Source organism: Uranotaenia lowii, chromosome 2 (assembly GCF_029784155.1).
Source record: "Uranotaenia lowii strain MFRU-FL chromosome 2, ASM2978415v1, whole genome shotgun sequence".
NCBI classification, from domain to species: domain Eukaryota; kingdom Metazoa; phylum Arthropoda; class Insecta; order Diptera; family Culicidae; genus Uranotaenia; species Uranotaenia lowii.
The window spans coordinates 92,736,235-92,753,775 of NC_073692.1; the positions used below are offsets into that span (position 1 = coordinate 92,736,235).

The window sequence follows — 17,541 nt, forward strand, 5'->3', positions numbered from 1 at the left end:
TCACGGCTTGAGACGTTGGGATTTGCTTTAATCATCCGCTTCACCTTTCCCTCCGTCTTTTTGTTCTCCGGTCCCGGTTTTCTTCCAGCTCCTTTGCTGTGGTTCAACGTCAGCTGCTCCTGGAACCGCTTCAACACTCCGGAGACGGTTGAATGGTGAATGTTCAATATTTTTCCCAACTGCCGGGGCGACAGGTCAGAAAATTCCAGGTGTTTGGAAAGATTTTTTTTTCTCGACTTGCGTTAGTTCACCTCTATTTTTGTTGAATCGAAAAACATGACTTCCAGTTTGACAGTGTGGGATACCGCAAGACGATAATATTTCCGTTCCATATTCGAGCCAATAAGTCTATTACCAACGTATAAGGAAACCCATAAGAACACCCCTCGTCAATGGACGATGAGTTACCATCTGTCACTCAATTCGCCCCACGCGTGTACGCTGTCTCGCTCCACTCATGCAGTCGAGTCCAAACAGGTTTCCCGAACGCACGCGACGCTGGCTACGCTTCATGGGCATCACCATACCGTTTCCGCCGTCATGTCTGATCAGTTTCCTGACCTCTTGCTTCCATCCGGAACCAGATTGCACAATTGGCGATCCTGCCAGGAGCTGTTACATTGACCAGTAACAGCTAAATTTACGGAACCAATCATAGTCGAAAAACGGTGAGTTTTGTTTTCATATTCCGCAGCCATTTTTTATTTGCAACTCCATGCTATGTACAGCGTTTACAGCGGAAAACAATTTGGTTTGATTTGGGACTTTTTTTTATTATGTAAACGTCCGGTTGATTATTTTTGGAGTTCGTCCTCGAATAATAATCCAAGAAAAAAACAACTGTTAGGTAAAACAGCTGGGGTGCATTTGGATCTGCTTTCTTTTCCCTTAAATATTTTACTTTGCAATCCGCTATAGAATCGACAAATGACCGCAACTAATTAGTGACTTGATAGTTCATAACAGAACCTTCAATGACATTTCTAAAAAAAAGGGATTTCAATGAAGACTGTATTATTCTGCAGGGTTGGAGTTGATGATGACAATATTTAAATTGAGTAGTGCTCAATGCAGCAGGAAGCTATTAAATTTCTTCGATCGGTAAGGGTGTTAAACCTCTATAGAAATCACATTCTTTTCAATACTTTGACCGATAAAACCATATATGTATTTCATTTAATTAACATCCTTTGAAATGTTTTGTGAGCAAAAGTTCTGCATTTTAAAAAAACCATCGACGTGGAGTAGACTCCTGTCGTTTTATTTGAAAATGAGTTGATTGAAGATACAAGCTGTCTGGCGCGACGAAGACCTCCGCCTTTTACGAAATGCAATCTTTGAGTGATGGCGCGATGCAGACTTCCGCCTGAGAGAAAAAAAAACAAGAAAATTAGCTTTTTTTGATTAAGACTGTCTGGCGCGATGCAGACTTCCGCCTGCCAAAATAAGAAAATTAGCCTGGCGCGACGAAGACCTCCGCCTACTAGAATATATTAAGTTTAAGAGTTGGCGCGATGCAGACTTCCGCCTTTAAAAAAATGAGTCTGGCGCGACGAAGACCTCCGCCTGGTAGAATTTGAAAGCTTGAGAATTGGCGCGATGCAGACTTCCGCCGAGAAAAAAGATCGATCTGGCGCGACGAAGACCTCCGCCTGGTAGAATATTTGAGTTGAAGTTGAGAGTCAGCCTAGCTGATTAGGGCTTCTGGCGCGACGAAGACCTCCGCATATTAGTATAAAAGAAGATTTAGTGATGGCGCGATGAAGACTTCCGCCTGGAAAGAGATCAGCCTAGTTGATTTGAACTGCCTGGCGCGACGAAGACCTCCGCCTGTTAGAAAAAGAACATTTAAAGTTGGCGCGATGTAGACTTTCGCCTTAAAAGAAATGCAACAGAGTTGGTAAGGCTATTTAGCGCAATGAAGGCCTTCGCCTTTTTCACAATTAAAAAAAAATGTTCAAAGTTGGCGCGATGCGGACTTCCGGCTGAAAAAGCTTAGCTTATTAAGGATGTTCGGTGCAATGTACACCTCAATCAAAAAAATATTAAAAAAAAAAATTCTTACGCGATGTGTATCAAGTGAGTGAAACGAATAATTTTTGTACGATACAACTGATAGATTTCAAAGAATTTCCAGCTAAATAAAGGCTTCCGTTAGCTTTGACGCGACGTCCAACAGATAAGGAATGATCTGTGCGATTAAAACGAATTAAGAGCTGATGACTGGCTATTATTCTGCTGACAGTTATGAAATACATTTCGGTAAGCCATGAGGTGATGCAGACTGCAATAAAACGAAATAAATCTGAAATATAAAAATTTGTAATTCAGCCATGTATTAAAATATAAGCAAAGAAATTATCATAATACATCTTTGAGAATGACTTAGGTAGAACAATTAAAACATAATGGCCCGTTACTTCCAATTAATTTTTTTTTGTTAAAGTTATCTGTGGCGAGTCTTATGGTTTCTTAATCGGCTAACCCACATTCAAAACATACCGAGACACAGAGCTACATAGCGATTTTGTTCAGATAACTCCACTATCTATGCCTAAATATCCGGTAGACCTGAAACTGACGCAAGCGATGCCGAAGCGATTTTAAGAATCCTGACGCAGTAACTGTAGGCCCGCAGAAAACTCAGGCACCGATTGTCGCCTGGGGACATACGGTCTCTGCAAACCTATTGAATCGGTTCCACTCGTTTTATAATTTGCCCTGAATGTCGTTCATCGGACTATCCGCTGATGAGTTCGTCCCAAGCGCCATTTGCAGCGATAAACGAGTTGTTGAGATTGTCCCTGATTTGTTGTTACCTGCTGTTTCAATTGTTGTTGATGCGAGTATTGCGGGAATATGTAACTGCATAAAGATGCAGTTGTGCTAAAGAAGCGACGGAAACACTCACACTGCCGTTTCTTATCAAGCGATTACTACCTCGTTATTCTAGGATGGTTTTGTCTGCGTGATTCTGAACTAGAACTCGAATCGGCGGACGATGAATGTTGTTCATACAGCCCATCGCCTTGAGAGCGTTTTTTGTCAGTGGGTCTGCAGCTGATTACGAGCATACTTCTGTTGATATTTTTGCCCTTCATTAAGTTTCGTAGATGTTGTAGCCAGAGTAGTAAGATTGGGGGCCGGTCCACGAATCCCTGCATGGTTATAATTGACCTGTTCAGATTGGTTAGGCGCTGTGTTGTACTCACGACCACAAGTTTTACCGAAACGTGATCCTACTTGACCTATGTGTGTCTTGAAACCATTTTCAAGTCCAAGAAGTGAATCGAACTTCATGATTTGCTCGAGATCGTTGACGTTAACATTTTGTAGATGCCGTAATCATTGTTAATCTCTGGGCGTGTCAGGGTTTATGATCAAATGTTGCGTGCAGCTCTGTGGAATTGCGGAGCCTGAAAAAAATAAACAAAAATAAGATGTGATTTCTGATTTGATAAATCATTTCCGTTCAGTTTCAGAAACGAATAAATGGTTGATGCCTGCACTAAACGTGCGTTGTTTTCCAGATGAATTCTTCCGTGCTTGTGCACAAAGAGTGTTGGCGAGTGCATAAGGACAGCACCGAGGTGAGCAGTAATATAAACGAAGCTTTCTCGATTTTGAGTGGTTGCAGCGCACCTTCATTTATAGCCTCAATCCTGTCCTAAGTAGTCGTAAATTTGATGGGATACTTTTCCGTTCTTCCCGTTTCGAACACATTTTAGTTTAGCACCGAGTTCTGAGGATTAGACGGTTCATCTACCCGTCCCTTCACTTTTTCCGTGACACTTGATTCGAGATTGCTGTAATGAATCCAGAGTTCAATAATATTTCTGTTTGAGCGAGCAGGTAACGGAGATGCCGGCTGGGTTCAAAGCACACCATTTGGCCAACAACTAAGCCATAGGTTCTGCTGCACACACGCGTGTATATTTTTTTCCTCCCGAAGATTCTTGATTCAGTTGCAGATGCCCGGATCGCGAAAACAAAATTCAATTTCATTGTTTACCTTTTTTTTCGTTTTGACAAGATACACGCTGGAAAATAAATAACGATTATTCACAAGTTTTTTACACATAACAAAGTTGGTGTTAACCGGGCTAAATGAAAACGTATCTCATCAATACAAACATTCAGAAAGGGCATAAAATCATTTGAAAAATATGTTAGGAATATATGGAATTAAAAAAAAGAAGAATGAAGTATTTTCACGATTTCTCTTTGCCTTACTATTCTTTCTCGCACTTAAATGTTAAAAATGCAATAGCTCACTTTTGGCGGACGGAAAGTGTCGCTCCGTTATTGCAGGATTTGAAAAGAAAAAGAGAAGGTAATGAAAAGGGATAAATCAGAAATTGAGCAATATTTACCATAAAAAAGGAATGGAAAAAAGAAAAGAAACAAGAAACAGAGTACTGCAATGAGCTTTTTTTTTTTTAATTTTTTTTTTGTGAGTAAGTAGGAGATGTGGGATACCGCAAGACACAATACACATCAATGAGAAAGTGTGCAAAATTTGGTTGATTTTTACCCATTGCAATGGTAAAAAAGTTATGCACTGTTGAATGTGTCGCAATAATTTTGTGTTCGCCATTTAATATGACTTATTACCGCCAGAGCCGAGCCAATTTTCCGACAAATTCTGACATGTTCATTAACTCTTATTTTAAGTCACCTTTTGAGATCAAGTAATTTCACGTTACTACGGGTAATTCATATCTTGAACTGAAATTTTACTTGGAAAAAATCTCCATGGGGGCGGGGAGGTTAAACTCCTATATCTTCCCACCCCGGTTGGCACGGCCTTGGGGCGATCAGATTGGAAGAAATCTTTAATTTTTTCATGACTCTTTAGAAAAACATTATAATTTTTTTAAGAAATCTTCAAGTAGTGCTTAATTTGATCGTATAAATTGCATGCCAGAAATAAACATATCTCACAAAAACGTCACGTGACGCCTATATAAATGAATGTGCTGGCCAGATCCGGAACATCTTACATACATAATCAGTCGATTTTAGTAAAAATTAAACAAAAAGTGCTTTGACAAGGGAAACTTTATATTGACGGATACTTGAGCTCATGATTGTTCGGTGACAAATCTGGCTTTTGTTAACAGATTTTCGTTCACTTCTTTCTAAGATATTGCTCTCAATAATTGTAACTTTCGAAGTAGGGACATGTTCTACCATCCAGGAAATATTTGATCGTCTCCGAAGAAGTAACACAGCATCAAAATAAGTAAGAAAATGACTTCATGTTACAGCAATTTCCTTAACATGGCAATAACAACGCATCTCGGGTCGGGTCGGGTCCGATCGGGTGGGTCTGGAAGATGTCACAGAATTGTCAGATGCACATTGCATGCCCTGTTTCTTTCGTTTGCTCGTCAGAACAAGAGACGAAAGGACGGAACGGAATATCAACTTGCAAATCGTCGCCGGACCGCCCAGAGGATGTTCTCATTGGACATTCATATGGATGGATGTTGAAATTTTCCACCCGGCCGAATGATGACTACTCTGACTGGACCATTTAAACAGCTCAATTGGCACCGTCTGATGTAATTTGTCCGTTTATTGTGTTTCACACAGCCATAAAAGCCAAGAAGCCATGTTCAATTATTTACGGCTGGTGCACTTGAACACATCTCACTCTGTACAAGGAGCAGGAGCCACACACAAACATGCATAAGTGCATGCACAAACAAACCGTCCAAAGTCAAAGAAAGGCTGCAGTCCGATGAAGTGGGGGATCAACAATTTGCTGGTCATGTTCCTTCGTTTGCTGACGCGCCGCGATGCACTTTCCGATCCACACAAATAGCTTCTCTTCTTGAAATAAGGACGTCTTTTGGACACTGAATATCCTTTGGGTTCGGCAATTTGTGGGTTCGATGGTGCAAAGTACTTTCCTTTAATATTTTCGATCTAATATTAAAGTACTTGAACCAGATTCAGCTTTCAATTTTCATTAAAAGAATTCTCTATGTACTCTAGCTTTAAAGACCTTCTGAACCGTAACTTGGAGTTTCACACCGTCGTACCCACATTCCTCGAGATGCATATTTTGCTTTCTTTTGGAACATATAGAATCATAAAATATCGTAAAGAAAACGAGTTCAACAAGAGGCCATCAACAACTTGGTGCAAGCAGGAACAGAGAACCAAAACGTCCTGAATGTAGGACGATAACTAGTCAGTCAGCTTGAGGCCAGCCATCAACCTTCGAAAGGAAAGAAGAGGTTCTTATTCATGCTCAACTTGAGGAGCATTTTGGCTTTTGTTGTTGAAGGCTTTCTGTCGGCTCGTGAAGATGGATATGATGATGATGATGGTTGCAAGGATTGTAGACGAACGGAAAATTTCGCAATATGAATCGGTAATCGGTTGTGAAGTTGATGATCATAATCGGAAGGCTACTTGAGATTTTTTATTCCGAGCCGTTATCCGAGATCTTGATTTTTTGCCGTTGGTACAATTGAAGAAACGAAAAAAATGTTGTTATTTCTATACTTATACGGAATAAATCCAACTGAAAGAACAGCGCTATGAGAAACGATTCTATTTTGAAAATTGCTGGAGCTTTTTTTTTATAAATCTTACTTATGTTTGATAAACTCTTTACTATTTTTTAATCATTTTTAAAAATATTTAAAAATAAGCTCATTTTAGCTTTCAATAAATTTTTATTTTTAGAGAAAACGTAGACTTAACTACTGTTTTTATGTTGAACAGATTAATTCTTGTAAAATTCTGTCATGTTCGCTCAACCGATATTGACAAATTTGAATTTTCAAACTCATATATTTATGTTGAAAAAAATCAAGATAATAATCTAATTTAATCTTGAAGACATTTAGATAAAAGCTGCTGATAAAATATATTTACACCTTAAAACCGTAAAGAAATCTGAGGAGTAGGCGTTGGCCCAATGGTAGCGCACGTGTTTTTTTCCGTTCCATGAAAAATTTTAATAATTTGGTTGTTTCAAGCTGAAATGTTAAGAGAAATGTTTCAAAGTGTAGTTCACGAGCGGCCGGATGTGTTTTTAGAAGCTCTGGTTATCGGAAGTGGATAAGCGATCTTGGGATTTCGAATGAATTGCTGCATAAAATTCGTGATGGGCAATTGTGTTAATTTGTTGCTTAATACGCGTAATTGAAGGGCGGTTCTTGATTATTCTTGGGGTTTTGCAGTTGTTCAACTAAAAAAAAACAAAAGTTACATAAAATCGTAAATTTGTAAATTTGTAACTATCTCGCCGGTTCCCGTTGTAGAAGTGAAATTTATGTGCTAGAAATTAAGGCTCCTTACTTGGGAAATCTGTTTGTTTCAAGAAGATGTGTTGTGACTGAAATTTCTGCTTAGGGCTTTGGCTTCTGGGCGTTTGGCGTTTGTTGGAAGAATTGGTTCAAGCTATCGATTCCGAGTTTAGTAATCGTCGTGTGTGCCATCTATTTTTTCACGTATTGCCAGTGCAGTGCTTTTCCGCGATAGCGATTCTTAGTCACGTTTTTTTTTTTGAGCAATTTCCGATAAGGGTGAAAATTATTCAAAACTCAGTTGAAAGCGAAATGTGATAGAAAAACATTATCCAATTCAACGAGATCGCGGAATGACGAAGAAGTTAATAGTAATACTTTTCGATTTTCGGGGGTTGATTGTATCAATCAAAACAGTTGGTTTTTTTGTCGTCTCGGCTTCGAATGGATTCTTAGAAAACGAGATATTTTCTCATATTTTTTCGAATACTTAGTGTTCACTTTTAGTAAATAAAAAAAGTAGAAAAAACTAATACGTTGGCGAGAAGCGGCAAAGTTCGGGTCGTTAAACGGTCTCAGGGTGCAGTTCAGGGAGTTGTGTGGGTGTTTTTTTTTCGTCGCTTGCTGTGACTGATTCTTGCGTTGTCCGGTTACGTTTTAGGCCCGTGAAAAAGTATCACCTGGAAAAAGGTGCCGTTTAATTTAATGAATGAAAATCTAAGTGCTGATCATTTAATGGATAATTTCAAGTGAAACGAGTAAAAAAATGGATTAAAGTTAAATTCGATTTTTTACTATGTAGGTCAAGTCATTACAATATGGCATCGCACGTGTTATGATGGGCTGGGAAAGTAAATTCTTAAGTTCTAGCACCAGTCATACCAATCTCGGCATGCTGTGAACAGCATACATATTACTAGAGCCTTTTTTGGTATAACAATAAGTACTCTTTCATTATGGGGCCATTCAAATATTACGTAACGCAATTTTCGATCGTTTTCAACCCCCCCTCCCCCCTACGTAACAAATTCGTTTAAGATTTTCTATACAAAATTCACAAAGCGTAACAAACCCTTAAATCCCCTCCCCCCCTTAACGCGTTACTTAATATTTGAATAGTCCCTATAGGGATACAAGGGTAAGTACAAGGAAAAGTACATGGTAACAAGGTAAGATGTAAAACATTGAAAACGTAAAATATTTATCTTTTGATTAAATATATTAAAAATAGCTTAACTCTATTGTGGGGTTTAGTGGGGGGAATGGACAGGACATCAAACGAACAGAAGACTGATATACAATGGATTGTGGGTTCAAGCCAGCCGGAGTATCTCGGCAAATTTGGAATATTGAGTAGGTTACTTAGGTACCTTTTCAGGATTCTTTATTTGTTTAGAACAGTTGGAAGGGAGTAAGATGAGTCAAACCTGTCCCAAACCAGTGGTAACGGACCCCTTGGTTGTACTGCAATTATTGTTAATGAGTTAAGCATGAACAATATTTGAATATGCGATCGAGACTTCCCGTACCGCCTCGGGTCGAAAGACCTATCAGCCACTGGTGGGTCAAACATACATACATACATACATACCTTAAAACCGTAAAGAAATCTTAGCCCGAAAATACAAAAAATTGACATCATCTGTCTCAGAAACGACAGGATAAAATTCTACTAATTGATTTTCTTTGAGTTATCAAAATTGTTGTTCACAATTAAGTAGAATAAAGTTTCTTTATGAGTCATGCTTCTAAGTGAAGCGCACTCGAGTCGAGCGAAAAAACGAGATATTTCGTATTTGGTCCGTAATGCGTTGATATTTCAAACTTTAATTAAACCCTCCTAATGAATATGGTCGGATGTTGATTGGAGATTTATGCTATTCACTAGCAAATCTTGAATGTAGATTTTCGATAGATTTCTTTTAAAAACGCTTCTGGAAGATAATCGAGTCTTTTCGAATCCTTCTCACTTAATCTTAACGTCGGTAAGAATTTTATTAAAAAAAAATCTGTATTAAACTTTTAACAAAAAAAAAAAAAAACAATATTTTCTTTCATGAACCAATAAAAAAAATTCCATTTTTGCATATCAACACTCTAAAGCCTAAGGACGATAAAAATCTGTCCTTTAAACTCCAACTGTAACTTTCAATTCCTTGGGCCAAATTACATCAAATAACTTTTGTTGAGTTACTTAAAGTGCTGAGATTAAAAGTTATCAACAACACTTTTTTTTTTATTTGTAACTACTCTGCCATCGTATGGCTTACTTCATCACGAGTACAAGGTTTTGAACTTTGAATTTTCTTCACTATTTGAACTTCGAAATAATTCATTCGTTTTGTTTTACAAAAAGTTGACATATTTGAATAAAAATTCAATTTAGTGAGCATGGTTTAAACTGAAATACTTTAAATATTTTTTATTCAAACGACATACCATGCATTACATTCATCATGCAGTATCTTTTCTATTTTCTTAAATAGAATATATCTAACATAAATATGGCCGATAACTATATGGCACGGAATCATGTGATTTGCAATTTACATTCCAAAAATAAAATTTTTTTTTTTTTGTTTCGATTATAGTCGTTTTACCATCTTTAGGGCATTCGTGACTTTATATGAACGTTGCAGTTGGCGGACAGTTATTGAAAAACTTACTAATGGACTCGAACTCACGGACATTGGCTCAGAAGGCAACTTACTTGCCAACTGTGCTATATCACAAACCCAAAAAGTAAAAAGTACGATGGCCTTGAAGTGTTAAGGAAGGTTCTTTTTTTTATTTTTAAGTAATCTGAAATTATTTTCTCAATTAAAATCATTTTCTTCTCAACAGTATATATTTTTTTTCAAATGAAAGTTTTTTAAATCATAGAGAAATGGATTTAAAGCATCGGTAATTTAGAAGTTATCCATTGAACTGGTGTTTTATATCGATTTTGAATTTTAATGAAAATCTTTTTAAATTACACTGTGCAATATCAGTGGTTTAACCTTTTGAAATTATGCATTCGTTAGGCATCGATCTTTTTGAAAAATGGCTTAAAACTAGAAATTTTCTGAAGAAGTTTTTATTGGTCTCAGCAGCAAAAAAAGAGAGGGTCTTAAATGGTACCGAAGTTAATAAACCTTGTTTTTATATGAGAAAATCATTAGGATATTACTATATTTCTTCAGTTAGATAAAACTCAGTCCAAAAAGGCTGACATCGAAATCAGATTTTAGTTTTTGTAAATAGATTCCAACCCTTTAGCTTTCGGAAAACCTGTACAAACTACGAAAATTTCGTTTTTTTTTCTTCAAAACTTCCTAATGCTATTTTCAATTGATTTTTAGATTTTTATTTAAAGCTTGAAAAGAGAACTTCCAAGCAATTTCGAAGGTATTAAATACGCAAAACTTTCTTAATTTTGTTGCACAGATGCATTTTAAAAATCTTCACTGTATACTAGACTGGCCCAAATTTGTATGGCATGATTTTTATAACATTTTTTTTCAACGCGGCACCCCCTAGATTGGTGCATTTAGGTGAAAAAATGACATTCTTAAAGTTTCAGGTCATTTGGAAGAAGCACGCGCTGGTGCAAAGGACTTGAAATTTGTATGGAGATTTTCAGCAAAATGTATGAAAAATCGACATACTTTCACTCTTTGTGCTCTAAAATATGTTTCCAGTATGCTAAAAAGCTCAGAATTTCAGAATTTGTAGTTCAAACAATGACAAAAAAGTTTATAAAAGATTGTGACGCGATACGAGTTGACTGTGATTAGTTATTTGCAATTGAATGTGTGATTTTATTCGCATTTCATCGATTTATCGTGAACGGTGTATAGATGGATTATTAGTATTTACAAACTTGATCGCATTGTCACACAATGAGAATAACAGATAGAAAGTTTATGAATGCAAGAAGGTCTAAATGCCCCACAATCATGTTTGTCAGAGCTTTTTTCGCAACTTTGCCGAGGACACAAACTTTCTATTTGTTATTCTCATTGTGCGACGATGCGATCAAGTTAGTGCGATTATTAGCCCATACACCGTTCACGATAAATCAAAGAAATGCGAAAAAATCACACATTCAATTGCGGATAACTCATTACAGTCAACTTGTATCTCGTAACAATTTTCTACAAACTTGTTTGTCATTGTTTGAACTATTATTCCTGAAATTCTGAGCTTTCTAGCATACTGAAAACATATTTTAGAACACAAAGAGTGAAAGTATGTCGATTTTACATACACCTAAAGGCACCAACCTAGGGGGTGCCACGTGGAATATAAGATTTTTTTGTGTTATGGGCTAGTCTACTGTACACTAGGGTGGCAATGGATGTTTGGAAAAAAAGGCATGATCGAATTTTGAAAACCGACCATATACATTTTGTAGATTTTAGCTTAATCGGACTCGATTTAGAGGTGCCTCAAACTGTTAAAAGTTTTGGTTTTTGACCTTTAAAAAACCAAAGGAAGGACCAAAAAGATTGGAAAAATCAAAATTTCAATGTTCATGCCAAATGACTTAAAAATGTATTAATCATCAAAATTTATTGTGACCTTTACATTTTTTTTTCACAAATCGACAAAATTTTTCTAAATTTATCAAAGGGGGGACCAAAGGAAATTCGGAAATTTTAAATTTTGATATTGATGCCAAATGACTTAGAAATACATTAAACGTCGAGATTTGGTGTTATCTCGAACGAAAAACGGCTTCAAGGAACTTTCTGGATTATTTTTCGAAAAGTCGGTCGTTTTTCTGAGAATCAACGAAGTCCTAGAAATCGATTTTTGGCCAACAATTTTTCTTCGAGATTACACCAGATCTCGATGTTTTATGCATTTCTTAGTCTTTTGGCATCAAATTTTAAATTTTGAACTTCTCCACTTCCTTTGGTGATTTTTGAAATTTTCAAGTTGATTTTTGACAAAAAAATTTTTTTCCCTACATAATTTCAGATTTTGATGTTTTATGAATTTTTATGTGATTTGGCATCTTAACTACATTTAGATTTTTAAATTGCTTTGTTTCCTCCGTTGGTGATTTTTAAGGGTAAAAAACAAAACTTTGAACTTTTCGAGGCGCCCCTAGGTCAGTTTTGTTGGATGCCACCCAACTGTACACCTATTAATGATTTCTGAAAGGTGTTTTGCTGGTTTTCATTTTGAAGAAGATTGAAAATATTTGTTTTCCAAATCTCATTATTTTAAAGAAATAATAAATTTTTCGAAAGTTCATGTTTATACCAAAAAATAGTTTCAATTTTTTTTTATTTTAAATTTTAGCCCTCAAGAAAACTTACTAAACACGAAAGAGAAATGAAATTCAAATCTAAAGCTTGTTTTGTTCCAAGACTGCACTCACTCACAATTTCTTAGTAAAAAGTTGAAAATTTTGAGTTTAAACACAAACACAGTAAATCTTAAATACCTGTAAATATGCTGAAACATTTATATAACTTCTTCATCAAAAAAGCACTTCACAAGACTACACATCTTTCACTTTGATTGTCAATATGAATACCTTATCAAGGGGACACTTTTGAATGATTGAAAATTGGAAAAACTCTCAAAATTTTTTTGTAAATTTATACATCTTAGGCACAAATGGTGATCTTGAGACAGTTAGTCCAAACTTACTATTTTAAATTTGAATCTCTAAGACAATTTACAAAATATAAAAGTTCAGTGTTCCACATTTTCTCAATATCTGCAAATTTAATTTTTGGAATAATATCGAAAAATGAAACCAATATATGCAACCTCTTAACATGATATTGGCTTTGTAACAAGATCCAGTCAGTCCCATTTGATACCGATTTTTCTAAATGATTTTAATGCAATCGTTTTCACCAACTCCAATCGCCCCTATTAATTAACTGCAATAACGATGCCAATCAAGTGAGAATTCCTCCACAAACTTGAAAGCGTCCTCAATCCGTCCTAACACACTTGGTCCAATCCAATTACGGTGCACCAGATTGAGTCTTTTATTTCAACGATTCAATTAAAGCTGGGGAATAGGTTCAAGCGCCCAAAACCCATTTTAAAAACTCACACATCCCGAAAAACCTTCCCCCGGGGTCTAACTGACTGACTGACTGACGAGATACGATATCGAGCCCGCCCACCATGGAAATGACAGAAGACCGAAGAGCCCGGTGGCCCCGGGGGCAGGAATCGAATGTTTTGAAATTGGAACGGAAGGTGTGCATCGGATTGGAAAAGGCATCGGCACTCGTCGTCGTTAGAAATCCAATATCTAGTCATTTCCGATCAGGATATCGACCTCCCATTAGGTTCCTACTCCCATTAGGGATTGGATTGAAATTTGAATTTCACGACGACATGTCGCTGAATGATTCCGGAAGGTTGGGGAGATTTGGGTAGGTGTTGAATTAGATGAGATATCGCGATTGCTGATGATGATGGTTGACTTCATTTTGGGAGGCAGATTTGGATGTTTGAAAACAAGTTTGTTTGGCTGTTGAACTTTTAGGTAGTTTCTTCCATACAATGACTTTAAATTTTGCCTTTAATTTTCACAACTATAATCAGAGTAATGTTTCAGCATAAATTCAGTGACCCAAGCATAAACCATTTACAGTAATTACATCGCATTCGCACATCATATTCGGCACACGTTCTCGCATTCCCACTTCTGATACAATAATGCACGTGTCCTCACCCTCCAGCATCTGAATCATAACAAAACACCTACGAGTTGTGGTTCCCTCTTCAACGCAAAACCCCTTATTGTCAGGTGATTTTGCCCCCATTCCGTGACTGAAAATTACTCTTCATCAGACATTGCGGTTATTATGATTCGCTCACAAAAAGTGAAATAAAAAAATTGCCAACCGGTTGTATCTCGAAATAAGCGGATGTTGGCAGCAGCCGACATTTCATCTCCAAATGGAAATCCTTTGCCATTTCCGGGGTATAATACAGTAGAAAAGAACTCGTACCTTCAATGGGACACGTGTGAAGGAGGCTCACAACTGACTTTGAGCTCACCCGCCCATCAAAAGAAGCCTCCCCATGCCATAGCATGGGGGACAGAACACGATTTCCACCCATAAATAAATATGTCAATTTCAATTTATTAGGGAGCCCCTTCGCAGCCCTCAATTTAGCTTCCTCCCGTCATCTTTATCACAGCCTTTGGCATCGCCGTTTTTGGACTTTTCGACGAGTATCAAAAATGTTTTCCCCCAAAACATTTTTATTTCCACCCCTCAACCGAGCCGGAGAGATGCTCCACCATCATCAGCACAAAGCACCATTTGTCAAAGTGGAAATATGTAGAAACTCCCGGTTGACAGCTCCCTGAATCCTGAAAACCGGGAAAGTCGTGCGGCTTGGCGTTTCGGTCAATTCGATGCTTGCTTCCTTCGGAAGAAAAAAGGGGGACGGAAATCCTCTAGTCGGAATGTTACCGTCTACAAGAATTGTGGGGAAGTGACAATCTTGAAATCTTAGCCTCCGTTCAATTCTCCAAGGAAGAATGGGGGGATGATAGCGATGTGATATTAGATGAATCTACGTGCGTGGAGCCTTCTGAATGGTAATTATACGACTCAAAGATAACGTCATTTATCAATTGTAGGGAATTATTGGATGACGCTGTCTGGGGATCTATGTGCAGTGAACCATGTGCTGACATTGTAATGGGATTATTTTCTTTTGAATGTTTGAAGATTTTGGAAAAAAGCTTTCATGCTCTGGTAGCTGATAACTTGGGTACTTTGAAATGTCGATATTTTATTCGATATGGAAAGTATTAAAAGATTTTGCCGAAATGAAAATTTACCAGGGCATCAAGAGTTTAAAATGAAAAAATAATTATGACATCTGAAAGTTTTGACATTTTTCGCAAGTATTCTAGTTGCCTATTTCGTACTTTAGTAAATTACTGAAGCTAACGCGGGCGTCTTGGTCAATTTAAAAGTAAATACCTAGATTTGGGCATTTTCCATGATGTAACAACTCTAATTGAAGTTCTTTTTCAGATTCCAGCTTGCATTTAAATGAGTTCTTCGATTGAAAGGGGTTCCTTAAAGGGTGATACGGTCAAAATTTGATCAATATCAACTTGACGTATTTCTTTCAATTTTGCATTTAAAAAACCTGAACACTCCTCATTTTGAAGGTGTGTTTGTGTGTAGAATGTTGCTCCTATTTTGATTTTGGAATTCATTCTTCAGTTGTCAAAATGCCGTCCAAGGAAGAAGAGCAGCGTATCAAAATTTTGCTCGCGCATCGCGAAAATCCATGCTACGCTCACGCAAAGCTGGCAAAATCACTAAAAGTTGTCAAATCAACCGCTACAAATCTAATTAAAGTGTTTGGGGAACGTTTGTCGACAGCCAGGAGGTCTGGATCGGGGGGAAATCGAAAACCGGAAGCCGCTGAGACTACAAGGAGAGTTGAAGGTAGTTTCAAGCGAAACCCTAACCTCTCTCTCAGAGGTGCCGCAAATAAGCTGGATGTATCGTCTACAACCGTGCATCGAGCCAAAAAACGAGCCGGACTATCGACTTACAAGAAGGTAGTGACTCCAAATCACGATGATAAACAAAATACGACGGCCAAAGCGCGATCCCGGAGGCTGTACACGACGATGCTGACGAAGTTTGACTGCGTGGTAATGGACGACGAAACCTACGTCAAAGCCGACTACAAGGGGAAAGGTAGCATATATTTTCAATCACATGAAACTGTCAAAGTTTTATTTACGTGAAAGAGTGTTTGAATAAACGTCTGCTGCCTTTCCTGAAGAAACACGGTTGTTCCGTACTGTTTTGGCCGGATTTGGCATTTTGCCATTACGGTAAAAAGGCCATGGAGTGGTACGCCGCCAACAACATGCAGGTGGTTCCCAAGGACAAGAACCCTCCCAACACGCCAGAGCTCCGCCCAATTGAGAAATACTGGGCTATTGTCAAGCGGAACCTAAAGAAGACCAAAAAAACTGCTAAGGACGAGCAGTAGTTCAAGGCAAACTGGCTTTCTGCGGCGAATAAGGTGGACAAGGTGGCTGTACAAAATCTGATGGCAGGGGTTAAGCGTAAGGCCCGGCAATTCGGATTTGGAAAAGCGGAAGCCTAACTGAATATTTTTCCTGAATTTTGAACTAATTAAACTTGAAAAAGAAATTTAATTTGTTTTTTTAATTAAACGATTCCAGCGATTTACACGCGTTTTCCCTTGACCAAATTTTGACCGTATCACCCTTTTCAGAGCAAAATATATCAAGCACATCACGTTTGTTCTATCCTTCAAAGCCTTGATCATGTGGTGGTTCAGGAATATTTTGCCTGATTTCATTCTTTTAGCGTATTCTAGTATTTTTTTTCCTTAACAAACACTGTTGTTTATTCTATCTCCTTCCATGACACACTTTTTTTTTAATTAACTGAGTATTTTAGTTAAAGCATCGGTGTTGTCTTTTATAGGACAACCCTTCCTGATTGAGAGGAAAATTGAGTCATTAAATACAAAAAAAAAAAAATATTTCATTGCATTACTATTCGGACTAAGCTTGGAATTTGATGGAATGATGGATGGAGGATGGTAATACCGAGCACTTTTACCTAAACCGGTATTCGGTATTTCGTTTTCGCCAAAACCGATAAAACAGGTGTTGAGGGCTTGTTAAAAAACAAACATCGAAATAATGGAAGTGGCTAATTTTTAGTAAAAAAGTACGAATTTTGTAAACATCAACAAGTTAATAATTAGTTTCTATTAAAAAAAAGTAAAATAATTGGATGTTTTTGCCTTTCTTTCAGAAAGGTATAGTTATCGGTCGATTTTGGAGATCATTAATTATGGGTCTTAGATATACCTTTATAGGTACCTATCGAATCAGCTCGTCGAGTTCAGACGATGTCTGTGTATTTGTGTGTATTGGTGTGATTTTTTGTAAACTTTTTTGCATGTTTTTGCGAAACTGGGCAGTACAATAAAAATGATTTCATCTTAAAAAATTTGTTTTTTTTCTTCTTCGGTCTATAAAAGAAAGAAAAAATAACAAAATAGTTTGAAAATTAAATTTTCATAGTAATTATCATCCAAAAAAACGTGTCAATTGGCCTTGCTAGCCAAAACCAGCAATCACTAAAATCAAGATTATCGTATATATGACGTCAAAGTATACGTGACGTCATAGATACGCGCTTGCTAGCTAAAACTATGGTCCTGTCGATGTGTGGAAGGGAGAACAGGTAAGCTTCACTCCCACTCAGGTTTGATGTCATCG

The 17,541-nt window shown here is 37.3% G+C and overlaps 1 protein-coding gene across 1 annotated transcript in view; it reads left to right on the plus strand.

The window, feature by feature from the left end:
• Positions 1–17,541, plus strand: part of LOC129748143 (roundabout homolog 1-like) — a 115,037-nt gene that overhangs the window by 76,116 nt on the left and 21,380 nt on the right. The gene's annotated exons all lie outside the window — the stretch shown is intronic.